The following is a 16,598-nucleotide window of genomic DNA, read 5'->3' as shown; positions in this document are numbered from 1 at the left end:
TACCTCAGTTCATACCTGTGTTATGAGTTGTGCCCTTCTACATCTGGTGTTACAATTTTCCTCTGATTTTAGATAAATTACCTTCCTACCATTTTGTAATGAGCTACGACCCTTCCAATGTGCACTTCTTCAAACAAATTTCAAATCTTTTTATGGTAAAGTGTCATATTTGTTGTATTATTTATGAATTTCTTTTTCGACTTGAAAGCTGTTTATTAAGTGAGCAGATTATAAAAATAATGTCTTTAGTTCATCCTTCTAACAAGCCTGTTGATCCTGTCTTCGTTGCTGCCAACATCTCTATCTTCTACAAAATGCCAGGTCTTTTTCTTCATTCCACCATGTGGAGAAGATAATTTGAAGGACCACAGGGAGTTGTTTACTTCTTTGAAGCATTTTTCAACAGTATAGATCTCATGAATGAGATCCTCCATACAGACATACCCTATTTATCAAAATATCTAACAATCCAAAAGGTATCTGTCAAGACAATTAGCTTCTTGTTGATTTGGCCATAACTGTGCTTTTGGATCCGTTCATTTACTGGTTTCAGGTTTGGGTACCCCCATATAGTATATGGCTCCACAATCCTCTCCATATTAACTGAAGCCATGTTGAGTTTAACAAAGGTGCCATTGAAATGCTGACAAAGGTAAAGGAGCTGCAGCACCTTTGGGTTCCACTGTGGATACCGCTGATCCTGAAGACAAATTCCATTTGGTTTCCACAGTTGCATAGAAATTGCCTGCTTTTCATGCCATCCTCACTATTTGATTCTCACTTCTGAACATCTGCCTATTTTCCTCATTATGGTGCCAAGCTTTTTCACAGGTAAGCGTCCTCTTTGCCATTTGAAGCATCTTTTGGGCAAACTTCTTACTGAGGTACTTGATCTTCATTTTAGCTCTGAAAAATTCCTTTGCTTTTTCTTAATGGTCTCTGGTACAGCAGGAACCTTCTTTTTCTTCTCTTCTACACCCCACGTAGTTTCAGCCAGAGAAAAGGCTCCTTATGAATTTCATAACCATTTAACATGTATAAAACTGTGATAACATTTGTATTAGGCTCCTATCTTTATTTTGTAACACATCACTGATGAAGTTTTGGAGTGTTGTCTCCCGAGTCTCATCTTTTCCCATAAGTCCTGTGGTTCTTATTGCGCTATTGTGCACAGCATGGTGATTTTTATGAAGCTGTATGTCACATTATCGTAGAACTATATCAGAAGTGTAATGTAGAGCCATGAAAGGCTAATCTTGGGTCCAATAGCTGTGCATGCGTGTGCTTGTGCGTGCGCCCCCACCCCCAACACGAGCTTTGTTTAAATACTACTAGGCAGGTGTCCTGTTATATATGTTTGTTTCAGGGCTGACAGGGGAAAACAGTATCCTTTTCAGAGTGAACCCACACAATGATTCTCAGCTGCAGGATATGAGTCCCTTGTTCCTTCTGATCAGTGACTGATCTTGGATGAGAAAGAGACGATTAGCACTGGTTGACCAGCAAAGACAAGCATTAAACCAGCTCACACATAATGGATCAGGCTGAGCAAGGCCCCCCACCCCACCCCCTCCCATATCTGAGGTGCTGGAAACAGTGTAGGTCAAAGCATGTTCCATCTCAGCCTGCATCAGAACCACATGGGGAACTCAACAGGGTAAAGATTCCTGGGCCTCACTCCAGATCTGCTAAATCAAAACTTCTAGGATCAGGATCAAAGAATCAGCGTTTGGGTCAGGCACCCAATCATCCTCAGGCTCCCTGAACTTTGAGAACCACTGAACCAGAATGTGCACCTAAATTGCATCAAGACACACAATGCAGAACCAGGTTCCTGGGTATTTAATATGTAGCCAAACTACTTTTTACCTAAAACAACTGGCTCCTACTGTTTTACATACCATTATTGTCCAATTACAATGGCTTTCATCTGATTTTAAACCATTATTGTTGAGGATTTGTCATGGGTGCCACCTGTTGACCTGTTGTGAGGGATAGGGGCTTGCGAGAAGAAATGGGAAGTGCCAGAGAGGGGTTTGGCACATTAGAGAGTGCTGCTCTGCAACTGGTTTATTAAGTTCATATCCCATTTGCCTGTCAAAAATGTTTTAGAACTACTTAGAACTCTGAATTAAACTCTCTGGTGTGTTCTGAAACAAAGACAGGACATCTGTAATGTCCTAATGAATAATTTCTCTCCTCTATAATGTAGCCACTGATTAACCAGCACTAAGCTCTGTTTTTGTGTACAAGCTGGTCTGGGAATAAAACAGCAGCTAAAAATTGCAGATGTTATGAGTGCATTAAAGCAATATAATTATTTTTTCTGCAGAAGATAACCATTATTATAATGTGCCATACAGTAATGCACTGTAAACATCAGCAAGTGTCAATTGTGATGTTTAACATCTTTCACCTTGGAAAGTGAGCATTTTATTATGATTCAAGTCACAGGTAAAATAATGAAAGGACTTCACTCTCTCCAATAGTGTCAAATACGTATCACAAAATAACTGAAGTACTTAGTATTCTGGTAGGAAAAAAGCAAGTTCTATCTTCTCGTGTGTACAAGAGGACATGGTAATAAAGACGTGGTTTTGAAGCAAACAATGAAGAAAATGGACATGAAAGTGTAGAGTTAAAATGGATCTGCTTTGTCTCTTTTGAAATTATTGAAACAAAGCTGCCAAGACAAAATGTATTATGCACGCCTTGTAAAATGGCACCATGTATCTATCAGAGAATCAATGTGAGAATTAGCTACGTGCTAGAAACCTCCATTCCCAGAAATTATACTGACAATTCATCTTGCCCATCCTTTTCTAAACAAGACTTTACTGTTCAAGAATTCTCACTTTCTGATGGCATGACAAGTGTCAAGCTTGGTGAAATATTTAGGAGTAAAATATCATGAATATCTACAACTTACTTTCAAAGGTTATAAATCTATGTAATGTCCAGAGAAAGTAAAAGCAAATATGGTAAAATATTAATTATTGTTGAATCTAAGAAGAGGTATATGGGTGTTCTTTACACTATTCTTTCAACTTTATTGAGTGCTTGAAAATTTCCATAATATATATTTGGAGAAAAAAAAAGGAATACACAAATTAGTCACTTAAGGTCAATGAAAACATTGAGTCACGCCAGAACCCCTGAAATCATACCCAAGCCTGTGAGTACAATTTAGTGTGTAATTCTGGTTTTATGGCTTAGCATGGCACACCTCTAAAATTATGGCTGAAGAAGGAAGTGAAACCCGAAACTGCCCCACCCACTGTAATTCTTTTCATGCTAAGTATATTCCCCTCCAGAAGTATGACTTGTATATTAAAAGCATTACAGTGCTTTTCTATCTTTAGTCCCATTCTCAAAAGATTATTCCTCTTTCTATGGTTGACTAGAAACTGAATTGTCACAATGTGGAGATCGTAACTGAGGAGATTCTGCAGAGAACAGGTTTCACATAAGTCTTTAAATCAATGAGATTTTAAAATAAAAAACGGTTTCTAAATAGACTTGAGTCCATGAGTAAAATTTCATTTATCAAGAAAAATGACAAGGTGGATTTGTTCATGGAATGAAATCATGGAATCAGGATTTTCTCCTGGGAGTCACAAATGTTTATATGTGTATATGGTTATATATTTTGTATGTTATATATATTTGTTTCAGAAACTTGAAGCAACTAATCCATCACAGATTCTCTTTTCCTCTCTCACTGTCATCATCTTTCTTCTCCAGTCCCCATTACGTCTGTCTAAGCTGTTCATACTTGAAGTGTGGCTCTGGGCAAAAGACCACATCTCTTCTGCAGAATGAGGAGGGCTAAGGTATCTCACAGTTCTCCTGGATCCCGTATCACTTCAGCCTCATTTTCATTTGCCAGTGAATTGTCTAGTTTACTATCCTTGCCCCCTGGGAACACACCAGCCTCAGGATCTCTCCAATCAATAATTTAATCCCCCCTTTTCTGAAACAGGAACAATATTATTCTCTGTTCCTCCATTTCTCTCTCTCCCTCTCTTCTATACCAGCTGCCATTTCTGTAGGTCCAACAAATAACCACTTTCTGAGTGTCTAATATTAGCCCTTGGGCTACCTGACCTACTAACCCTTTCACAGCTGGCTCCCTTCTGCACCTGCTGAACCCATTATAGTTCTACATTCCACAAGAACCAAAAGATTCTTAAAATATGCTTAGTAAATGCTGGTTGCCATTCTCCTAGGAATGCAAGTTCATGGCAGGTGACACATCTAATGTGGTTAGCTGGACATAGTTACATTCTCTACTGAATAGGATATAGCCCCATGACTTCCCAGTTACTAAATATTTCCATCTACCTCCAGATGCATGGTTAAAGTGATGACCAGACAGAAACACCTGTGCAGGAATGCACCTTCAGGATGACAGGTATTGTGTATACTCATGTCCTGCTGCTATTATTAGAAGCACTTCATACTGACTAAGCTGTTATTGAGGATGAAGTGGATTAAGACTTAACAGAGTCTGAGCAGTAAACACATAATGCAGGGCTTTTGGGGCAGGCAGAGTGGCATGTAGTTTCATCCAGCACCACACCTCAAATGCTCAGCAGGGCAGTCTGTGTTAAGGGAACTTTCTAAGCAGCAGCAAGACAACTCAAGTGTTTGAATCACTCATGCATACTGACCCTCCACTGAAGCCCAACTAACCTCAGGGGATGGGCGGACTGGCAGCATAATGCCATGGGAAGAAGCACTGGAGGGGAAGCTAGGGAACCACAGATGCCCACCAACTGAACAGATGAATCACCTTGTCCCTCTGTGCCACTCTGTCCCCCTAAAGTTCAAGGACAAGAGCGCCTGACTTGTCACAATGTGGAGACTTGCCTTGTAAGGTTGTTTTGAGGATTGCAGGTAATGCTGCCCAAGTACTTAGAATTTTGAAAGATGCTACAGCGCAAACACAAATGGAACACCAAACCACAGTGACACAAGAGCCTATTAGCATCCGACGCCCTTTCTTACATAGACAGTGGTGTGTCGTTTGTCTTTTTTTAATGCGAATGTCTTTCCATGATGATCTAATTAGTAACAAGAGAGCCATTAGCTACAAAGCACTCAACTAAGTTGCAAAGTGGCTGCCCCTCAAAGCAGAGTCCTAGAGATGGGGGGCAGAGAGAGCAAGAACCCTTGAGATGTGCGTGCTAGGGATTGTATCCTTTTATGAACCACATCTGTCCAGAGTGTGACAGGGCCAACAAATAGATAGGTATGGAAGATCCCATCATGTTCCAGCAGAGATGTCTGATGAAAGCCAGGAGCAGTGTGTACCTGCCAGCCATTCTCTGTAGATCCGACTAGCAGTCCCTACCAGCACCCACATGAAGAGAGAGCATCACTGAGGGCAAAAGGCACAGCTAAGTGGGATTTCTGTACAGATCTTGCTTCTCCAGAGGATACATAGAATATGAGTCAACTACAAATAATAAAATGGAGCCTGTGAAAACATACCAAGAACAAGAGAAGAGGCATCATCCTCAGACTCAAATAATTTGCAGGCCCCTGAAAAGATTTCCTACAGGAATCAGGAAAAAAAAAAAAAAGTTTGGAAAGTTTTACCTCCTCAGAAGAAGGCAAAGCAACTGACCTCTTTGAAACAGATTCAGAAAAGCATAGGATGGGCTGAGATGGAAAGACAATGGAATGAAAGGAAAAGGAGGTGAGTGAGATAAACTCTGAAATGATGGAATTAAAATCGATAATGGAGACAATAAAAAATTGGCAATGTGGCATCACCTTTCTTGAGGGCAGTTTAACAACATGTATTAATATCCTTAAATATGCACACTGCCCTTTTACCCAAAAATTCTATTTCTAAAACATTTAATACAAGTAAATAATAGCACACATTTGCAAACATGTATATACAGGATGTTAATGGAGGCTTTTTGTAGTAGAAAAATGTGTCCACCAACAGGGAATTACTCAAATAAATTAGAGTATTGACATATAGCATAATATTACAGTTAATAATAAACAATGATATCAGCATTTACTTAGCACAGAAATATACTTATTTAACACATGCTATAGTATTAAGTAAAAAAATTAAGCATGTCACAAAATAATATTAATACATAGAGCAAAATCTTAGTTTGGTTTTTAAAAAGTATACAAGGTCGGACAATTAAGTTCTCGAACTCATCCTAGAAAAAGTGTTACATATCGTGTTTCCCGGAAAATAAGACCTAGCCGAACCATTAGCTCTAATGCATCTTTTGAAGCAAAAATTAATATAAGACCCGGTTGTATTTTAATATAAGACGCAGTCTTATTTTAACTTTTGCTCCAAAAGACTTATTAGAGTTGATGGTCCGGCTAGGTCTTATTTTCGGGGAAACACAGTACCTATTGCTAAATATCACTATGGTCACCTTCGAAGTGCTCCCCTTGGGAAGCTAGGCACCGATGCCAGCACCTAGTCTACCCTTCAAAGCAATTGGAACTCTTTTTCTGGAATGGCCATCAGAGCTGTCATTATATTACCCTTGATGTCCTGAATGTCATCAATATGTCTTCCTTTCAATATTTCCTTTATCTTTGGGTAAAGAAAGAAGTTACTGGGGGCCAGATCAGGTGAGTAGGGAGGGTGTTCCAATACAGTTATCTGTTTAATGGCTAAAAACTCCCTCACAGGCAGTGCCGTGTGAGCTAGTGCACTGTCCTGATGCAAGAGCCATGAATTGTTGGCGAAAAGTTCAGGTCGTCTAACTTTTTCATGCAGCCTTTTCAGCGCTTCCAAATAGTAAACTTGGTTAACTGTTTGTCCAGTTGATACAAATTCATAATGAATAAGCCCTCTGATATCAAAGAAGGTTAGCAACATCGTTGCAACAAGTTCTTGAACTTAATTGTCAGACCTCCTATGTGTGTGAAACATAAAAAAGAAGTCTGGAAAGATTGTATTGTTAATATTTTGCTGCATAACAAACCACCCTAAAACTAAGTGTCTTAAAACAACCACCATTTCTGTAGTTCATGATTTTGCAGGGCAACAATTTGGGTTGGGTTCAGTAGAGCAGTTCTGGTCTCGGGCTCCCTCATGCATCTGAGGTCAGTAGTCTATTAGCTGGAAACTCATTGATCTAGGATTGCCTCAGCTGGACAGTTCATCTCTGCTCTTCCTGGTCTCTCATTCCCAAGGAAACTAGCCTTGGTTTGATCACATGTACCTCCCAGGGTTCTAAGAGCAAGAGTGAGTCCTACGCTGAGAGCTGGCGTGTTACTTCTGCCACATTCTCTTGGCCAAAGTAAATCAAAAGGCCAGCTCAGATTCAAGGGGAAGGCAAATAGACTCTACCTCTTTATATGAGGAGCTGCCAAGTCACATTGCAAAGGGACGTGGACACAGGGAAGAGAATAATTGTGGCAACTTTTGCATACAATCTACCACTAATGTGTTAGTAGTGTGTATTTAGGACATGGAATTACAGGTGATTTTTACTTTATTCTTTATATTTTTCTATACTAGCAATAGTTTTTACAATAAGCATGTCATAACTTTTGTTACCAAAATTAAGTTGCTATTGCCATCTTAAAATTTTACTAAAACCTTTTAATGGCATTGCAAAATGATCATGATATAACCTTGAGTAAAAGAGCATGATATACAATTATAAAGTATATGCACAATACACTCGAAAATTTAAAATGCACAGAGAACGGTCTAGAAGGAATTATCAAAATGTTAAGAAGGGTGCCATTGGGTGTGGGGTTATTGGTATTTCTATATTTTATGAAACTTCCTACATTTTCTATAATTAAAAGAAATTATTTTATTAATTAGAAAAGAAAGCATAAAACTGAAAAATAAGGAGGTTTCTAAAAATGACATTCAAATGAAAGCTAAACAATTATGTCTAAAAGACATCATGTAACTAACAGTAACAGTATGCCACACACTAAGAATGTTTAACTCAGTTCTCTGCACCTGAAATCAAATTATAGGAACATCATTTTGGATACAGGGAAACACAATAATGAACTTGTTTGTCTCCTTACATAGAACCCCTCTGAAAAACATCAGCTATGTGGATTTGAAGAAAACTACAGTGCAATTTCCACATCCTCCAACTCAATTTAGTAAAAATCCTATATTTTGGAGTTGTTGGGTGCTGCCTGAATAATATTAAAGCTTCTGCTTTACTGGTTTCTTATATCTATGTCCAACTGATTGTGACTCCAAGTGCAGGAATGATTGCTTGATTCCCTCTAACCTCCAACAGGAAAGCCAGACAAGTATAAGGAAACGAGACTCCTAGGGCACAAAATTCAAGGAGACTCTCCTAGTTCAGGCCAGCCTGCACTGTGTGACCCTGGGAGTGAATGCCCGCTTAAATGTTGCATCTAGGCATCTCTCTTGCCTCACCCTAGTCCTGGCCCTGCCTTAGAGAGCTGGTTTCACTCCTCTTTACCAGAATAGAAATACTCTCCATTTAGGGTTCTCGAGTTAGCGGTACTGACAGTGTCGTAGCCCAGGTTCCCAGAAAGAATCCAAAGCCAAGGGCTTATGTGTGGTTAGTTTACCAAAGAATGCAAGCCCAGGAAGCAGGAGCAAGGCTTCAGAGCAGTGAAGCAGGGAAGGAGAAAGAACCAAGGTGAAGAGAATTTATCAGGCTGGCCACCAGTGAGTACAACTGATAACTCAATCAGGAGATCGCACCCCTGAGAAATCACATAAATGTCATCTCAGTCCCAGTTTGGGGAAGGATGGGGAAAAAAAGGAAGACTTTATCCATAAGTTCCCATCTTTCTTTGGAATTAATATGAGGCACACACACAGTAGAGAGCATGTCTGCCATTTGGTATCCTACCATCAACACTGACACAGCACGACCTTTAACCCTAAACGTCTGCTCCTGTTCAGGACCCAGGGAATACTTCTTCACATGGCTTGTCCTCTGTGTATCCTCAAAGCTGAAGGCAACTGTGTCAAACGTCCATGAAGATTTGTAGGTAGTTTCACTGCAGACAGTGGAGACTAACTAATACCTTCTTGGAGTTCAGGACAGATTTGAGCAGCAAAAGTGCTTAGGTTAGAAAAAAAAAAAAGACAAATTTGTTAACTTGTCAAATCCTTCTCAGAGAGCGGAAAGCCAATAGATTCTTCCATAGTGAAGTATTTCCCAATAGTGCCAAGCATTCTTGTTTTTCTTTGTGTTCCAATACATGGTTCTGGAGGAACTGACGAATTAATGTTGTGTTCACAACAGTTGCATATGGTGGCAGAGGGGTATTTTGTAACATTAAACAAGTGTTTACTCTTAAATCATATTGTTGCTCAAATCCAAACCATCTTCTATATTTTGCTTTGTAAGGCAGTTACTGGGTCTCTGCAAAATACATTTCTACTTTCCACTAATAGGGAATGCTGCAGGGAGGCTGCAAGGCCAGGGAAGGAAGGGACTTGCTCCTCCCTCCTGTTTGCTGGGTGTTCCTGTCAGTATCCCCTCCCCGGCAGCACCTTAGCTTGGCAGTGACAGCTGGTTTATGTCCAGCTTTATCAAGGTGCCAGAGCAGCATCATGGCATCCATGAGCCAGGCAACTCTTCCTGTTCAAAAGCCTCTGCCCCAGTTCTGCAGGGCCCTCCTCCAAGCTTCCAGTTTCTTCCGTGTTCTACCAGCCCTAGGCATGGTAGCTTCTGCAGACACCATCTTCATGTTACCTTCATGACCCATTTTCAGTTTTTCAGTCCTCTGATACCCAATTCCTTAATTTTTTGCTATTAAAACAACTGGTGTTATTTTTGTTTCCCTAATTGGCCCTGACTGATACAATAGGTCTAAATGTAGTAAGCATGAAGCCTAGTAATATTCTTTATACCGCAACTAGATGGACACCGAGTGCTGCAATGTGAACGCTTTATTTTTATCAACTTATTTAATAAGATTGAATTAAACTCTCAAAAAATTAAAGTACAAGTTTATTTAAATACGTGGGGTTTAAAATTTTTTATATTAATGAATTATTATTTAAATTAGACCTTTTACTTTCAGTAATCTTGAGTATTTTGGAAGAAAAACTTATTTTTAGAACTTAATGTATTTGGATGAGAGAGAGAGAGAGAGAGAGAGAGAGAGAAAATTATTAATTTATCTCAAGGAACTGGCTGATGAGATTTTGGGGGCTGGCAAGGTTGAAATCTATAAGACAGGCCAGCAAGACTGGAAGCTCTTGGGCAGAAATCGATGCCGCAGTCTTGAGGGAGAATTTCTTCTTGTTTAGGAAACCTCAGTTCTTGCTCTTAAGACGTTTCAACTGATTGGATGAGACCCACTCACATTATTGAGGGTAATCGCCTATACTTAAAGTCAACTGATTATAGATGTTAACCACATCTATAAAATATCTTCATAGCAACACCCAGATTAGTATAAATAACTAGGTAATATAGCCTAACCAGCTTGACACATACAACTAACCATCATTTTTATATGTAAAATATAAAATACATAAAATAATGTTGTCAAATATATATAAAATATATAGAATATTTTGTTTTTAAAATTTCACTTTAATTTACATTTTTATAAATATGTGTATATAAAGTTTGTGTATCTTGAATACAGTTATATTTGATTTAGAAATGAAAAAATACATATATAAGTCCTGGGGATATAATGTACAGCATGGTGAATTAGTTAACAATACTGTATTTTATATTTGAACATTGCTAAAAGAGTGGATCTTAAAAGTTCTCATCACAAGAACGAAAACAATTTTTTATAACTATGTATGATGACATGTTAACTAGATTTATTGTGGTGATCATTTCTCAATATATACAAGGATCAAATCTGTATGTTGTACATCTGAAACCAATATAATGTTATATGCCAATTATATCTCAATAAATAAATAAAACAAGCAAAAGAAATAAAAAATACAAAAGTGGAACTCAGAAATTAAAAAAAAAAAGACCCTCCCCACCAAAATGTTAACACCCCCCTTTCTGTTCTCACAGGTCCGCCCCTAAGATTAGCAGATCCCTGGGCAAGAATATAAATGGAGTCTACTCATATTTGAATTTTTAAATCAATAAGTAAATTCTCCATTTGTTACAAAATTTTAAGTTGCAGAAATTTCATCTATTTGTTCAAGTTGTATATTTGATGAGAATAATTTTCTTGCTCATTTTCATTTTTTTATGAGTAATTAAACACTTGCTAAACAGAATTTGTAATATAATGTCCTGTTTGCTAAATTTAGTCATATGCAACTGAAGGCTGCTCATTTTCATTGTTTCCAGGTTTTGAAAATTTAAGCAGACCACCTCTTTCCAATATGAAAAATCTTAAATACCTTTGCTAAGCATGCTTTGATTAGGCAACGTCCCTTAAATGTGTTGCAACCTGAGTATAAGAATATTTATGGCTGTTATTTTCTGTCAAATTGCTTTATTAAAAGATTCATAACAACTTACTAAAAATATTTAATTTATTCACTTTTTTGGTTAATTTGGTAGGCCAAATTGATGGTAGACCAAAAATTATATTTTGTTTTTATTTTAATTATTACTGAGGTGATAGTTTCCCAAGTGTGTACTTGAAGTAACACTATAAATCATGAGGCAGAAAATTATTTATAGTTCCTAACCAAGTAATTCTGCTTGTTAATGTATTCTAAAGAAAAATCCATACTAGGTATGAAAATATTTTCCTTGAGTTACAAATAATATTGGAAGCTTAGAACCAACGTTCAATCCTTGGAGACTTATTGTTTAATTATAATAAATTTATTTATCAACTTTATGCAGTCTAGCTGAACTTAAGCCGTAGAACTAAGGACATACAGAAAAGGCCACCTTGAGACTGGTAGGAGAGGCAGAGACTCAGAATGGGCTGGTCCCACACCTGCATGTGACCATTAAAAAATGGGAGGGATACCTTAGCTGTGGAGTGAGGGATCCCAGCCCCACACCAAGCTCCCCAGCCCAGGGTTCCTGTGCCAGGGAGATAAATCCCCAGAACTTGTGGCTGTGAAAACCAGCAGAGATTGTGGCTGAGTGAGATGAACAGTGGCTGCACTCCAAGGAGCTCCTCTCAAACAGCCTGTGTATAGACTTATTTGCTGACGGATTCACTTGCTCTTGAGCTCCAGAAATGGGGCAGCAGCTCGAAAGGCACCAAGGACATATGGGAGGAACTGAATTATCTGGCTTCAGGGAAAAGCCTAGAGGAGCAACTTTCTCCTGGATGGAGAAGCTGGCAGAAGACATTACTCCTTTGTGGAGTCCTCTGCTTCCCAGAATGCATACCCAGGGAACCACAATATCTGAGTCTCCATCAACCTAGTCAACATGATTAGTTATCCCCCCACTGGTGATTCCCTGAGATCCTGCGCCACCCAACTTGTGGGTTCACCTAAGCTGTTTCCAGGGCTTTTCTATACAAACAGCCTGTCTTGGCTCATGATGCAGATTTTCCTAAATAGTCTCAAAGATACACAAAAACCAAACAAGTGTCATCTGGCTTTGGCATGCTCTTACATCTGGCTGAGCAGCCCTAAACCTGACACTAGGCAGCTGGCCTCGTTTCACAGCTTGGCGTCTCATGTCACCTCCAAGCCCAATGCGTATATAGTATTGCTTGGCCAGAGAAGAGAGTTGGTTCTTGCTATTTGCAGTGGCATGGATGGACCTGAAGGATACTGGCTGAGTGGAGTACGTTAGACAGAGTAACACAGATGTAATGTGATTTTGCTTATATGTAAAATCTAAAGAACAAAATAAACAAACAAAACAGAAACAAACTCATGGATACAGAGAACATATTGATGGTTGCCAGATGGGAGGGAGGTTGGAGGTGGGTGAAAAAGGGGAAGGGAATTAAGTGCAAATTGGTAATTACAAAATAGTTATGGGGATATAAAGTAAAGCATAGGAAATATAGTTAATAATACGGTAATAACTATGTATAGTGCCAGGTGGGTACTAGGCTAGTCAGGGGATCACTTCTTATATAAATGTCTAACAACTAAGCTGCACACCTAAAATTAATATAAAATAATATTGAATGTCACCTGTAACTGAAAAATTAAAAAGGGGGGAAAAGGTGAAGAGAAATAAGAGGTTCAAATTTCCAGGTATAAAACAAATAAGTCATGGGGATATAAGGTATAGTCAATAATATTGTGATAGCATAGTACAATGTCAGATGGTTGCTGGACTTATGGTGATTACTCTTTAGGTATATAAACATTGAATAACTATAGTGTATACCTGAAACTAATATAATATTGTATATTAGATATATTTTAAAAAGGCAAACGATTTATATGATCTGAAGAGAAACCAGAGTATTAGATATATTTTAATAAAACTCTTTTTAAAAAGAGGTTATGCAGCTTTGGAAAGAAAAGGTTTTTTTAAAAGAATTCCATATATTCCACTAAAACTTTTGAACTCTTTAAAACCCTTTATTATTCAGAGCTAAATAAAATATTCAACCCACTTTCTTTGGACAACCTTGATTTATGATTTACTGTGAAGGTAGGAACCATCTGAAGAGAACTCCATCAAGTTTTCTTTCATCAGCTTCAAATGTCTTTGTGTGTTGAATTGTACTTTCCTATTATCTTAAAGAAATATCCCACCTATTTTCCAAAAGTAAGTTTTCCACTTGTGTCCCTGGTTTGACTTCTTTCTTTTTCTCAAAACTCTGTCTCATCCTTACAGCCTCTCTCTTATGGATTTGCCTCTTCTTTCACTAGTTCCTTTCCTGAAGGCTAATGATGTGGAGCATCTCTTCATGTGCTCACAGGCTACGGTTATATTTTCTACAGAGAAATGCCAATTTAAGTCCTCTGCCTATTTTTACATCAGGATATTTGTCTTCTAATATTTGAGTTGTAAGAATTCTTTCTGTATTCTGAATACGAGTCCCTGATCAAATATTTGATTTGTAAATACTCTTTCCCATTCTGTGGTTGGTTTCTCACTTTCTTAATGGTTATATTTGCAGCACAAGTTTTTAATTTGGATAAAATTCAATTTAATCCAATAAAATAGTGTTTTCTTTTGTTGTACATGTTTTATATTATATCTCAGAAGGCTTTGTCTAATCTAAATTCGTGAGGATTTATTCCTATGTTTTCTTCTAAGAATTTTATAGTTTTAACTCTTGCATTTACATCTATGATCCTTCTAAATTAATTTTTATATGGTGTGAGAGCAACTTCATTCTTTTGCATGTGGCCATCCAGTTGTCTCATCATTTGTAGAAAAGACTATTCCTTCCCCATTGAATTATTTTGGCAGCCTGTCAAAAATCAAGTCACCGTAATGTAAAGAGTATATTTTTGGACTCTCAGTTCTATTCCATTGATCTATATGTCTATCCTCAGGCCAGTACCACACTGACTTGATCACTTGTAGCTTTGTAGTAAGTTTTAAAATCTAGAAATGTGAATTCTTTCCCTGCCACTTTTGATCTTAGGCAAGTTACTTAATCTTCTCTCTTCAGTTTCCTTATTCTGTTCAATAATGGTAAAAAAGAAAGAAAAAGAGTACCTCCTTATGAAAAATAAGTTGCTGTATACCTAAAGCTGAAGTAGAATAATATTGGATGCCAACTATAATTGAATATATATATGTGTGTATGCGCGCACACACACACACACACACACACACACACACACACACCGGGGGGTGACAAGAAAATGCATACAAATGGACACTTTGGTCAACGTTGCTCAAGCAGTAGTTCACCATAATTGGAAATGTCTGGATGCTGATGGTAACCACTTTGAGCACCTCTTGTAATTGCAGAAGTCAAACGTGACTTTTATACATCTTTTGTTATCAGTATATATTGAGTAATACAACTTTAATACAGGTTTTTCCTTTCTTAAAATGCGTATAATTTTTTTGGCACCCCAGTATATATAGCCACGGAATATGGAGTACAGCATAGGGAAGATAGTCAATGGTATTGTAATAGCTACATATCATGTCAGAGGGGTAGTAGATTGGGGTGGGGGTTGTTACTTTGTGAGGGGTGTAAATGTCTAGTTATCGCGTTGCTTTGTACACCTGAAACTAATTTTAAGAAAAAAAAGAAAGAAAAAGAAGTTCCCAGATTCCTAGGGGAAAAGAAACCAAAACATGATTATTCTGTAGCCATAGAAATGTGTAGCTGCTGTTATCAGATTTCAACCCATTTAATCAATCAAGGGCAAATTGCCTCAGAGAATAATACACTTCTGCAAGCCAAACAATCAGTGCCACCCTTCATTTCTGAAAGCCAGCCAGTCAGCAACTCTCTGACTCCACATGATGCTATAGGAAAAGGATTCCACTGTCAAATAAGTTTGGGAAAAACTACATACTTTATTTCCTTTAGAGGTTCATGATGCCTCTAGGTCCAGTTCCCTAGGAAACAGACAGATTTGTGTGCAGATGGTTCATTGGGGAGTGCCTTTGGAAACACCACCTGTAAGGGAGTGAGGGAAGCAAGACTGACAGAAGTTTCATGGCAATAAACTGGCCATAAAGCCGTCAGCTAATCCCGCAGGGAGCTGTGGAGCTTGACTGCCATTCAGAGTTGTGCTGCATTGAGGCACAAGGGGTCAGGCTTCTCTAGTCATTGGATGCACGTTGTGCCAGGAATGAGGGAGAGTAACCCACTGGCAATTCAGCTCTCTTCTGCCAGGGCATCTCTCAGAGAGGGATGGAGCTATGAGCAGCCAGCATTCAGCTCCTATGATTTCTCAGCTGGGAGAATAAGTACTTCAGTTCTGAAGGGGGAACCCGAGTGGGGTGGTACACCAAAATGCCACTATAGCTCAATGGTCCTGACATGAATTCTCAGATACCAACTGGTGTCTTAACAATTCAATTCAAGTCTGATACTAACTACCCAAAGTTAGCACAGATCCCACAGGTTAAAAGTAAAGTCCTTCTCAAGACTGTCTCCACTTCAGACACCAAATGCTAGTCTCAGGGACCAGTCAAGGTTCAGAAGTGCAACAGGGGCACTTCTGACTCACTAGGTATAAAATTGGGGGTTCCCACCATCCCCTCAGTTTCAATCATTCACTAGAGTGACTCACAGAATTTATTAAAAGCACTGTACTTATGATTACAGTTTTATTCTAAAGAATACAACTCAAGAACAGACAAATGAAAGCGACACATAAGGCAAGGTCAAGGGGTCGCGTGTGGGAGGACACAGAGCTTCCATGTCCTCTCCTTGTAAAATCTGGGTGTATATCATCCTTCCAGCACATCAATGTGTTCACCAACCAGGAAGCTCTACCAAGCCTCTGATTCCAGAGGGGATTTTTGGTTTGTTTTTTATTGGGACTTCATTATAGGTATAATATAAGCATGGCAGATTAAATCACTGGTCACGTAATTGAACTCAATCTCCAGCCCCCTTGCCTTCCTTGGAGGTTGGGTGGTCAAAATTTCCAATCTTCTAATTACATGTTTAGTCTTTCTAATGATCAACCATCACCCTGAGGCTATTGAGGCAACCCCCACCCACATTTTCATTAGCATAACAACGGCACTCCTATCACTAAGGAAATTCCAAAGGTTTAGGAAGCTCTG

The 16,598-nt window shown here is 38.5% G+C and overlaps 1 pseudogene; it reads right to left on the bottom strand.

Moving 5' to 3' along the window:
* Window positions 1–245: 245 nt before the first annotated feature.
* On the bottom strand, window positions 246–5,517 carry LOC109453240 (large ribosomal subunit protein uL30; annotated as a pseudogene).
* Between the last annotated feature and the right edge of the window lie 11,081 nt (window positions 5,518–16,598).

Source organism: Rhinolophus sinicus, linkage group LG03, assembly GCF_036562045.2.
Source record: "Rhinolophus sinicus isolate RSC01 linkage group LG03, ASM3656204v1, whole genome shotgun sequence".
Classification (NCBI taxonomy): Eukaryota; Metazoa; Chordata; class Mammalia; order Chiroptera; family Rhinolophidae; genus Rhinolophus; species Rhinolophus sinicus.
Note: the sequence above shows the minus strand (reverse complement) of the source record. Positions and strands in the feature narration are given on the sequence as shown.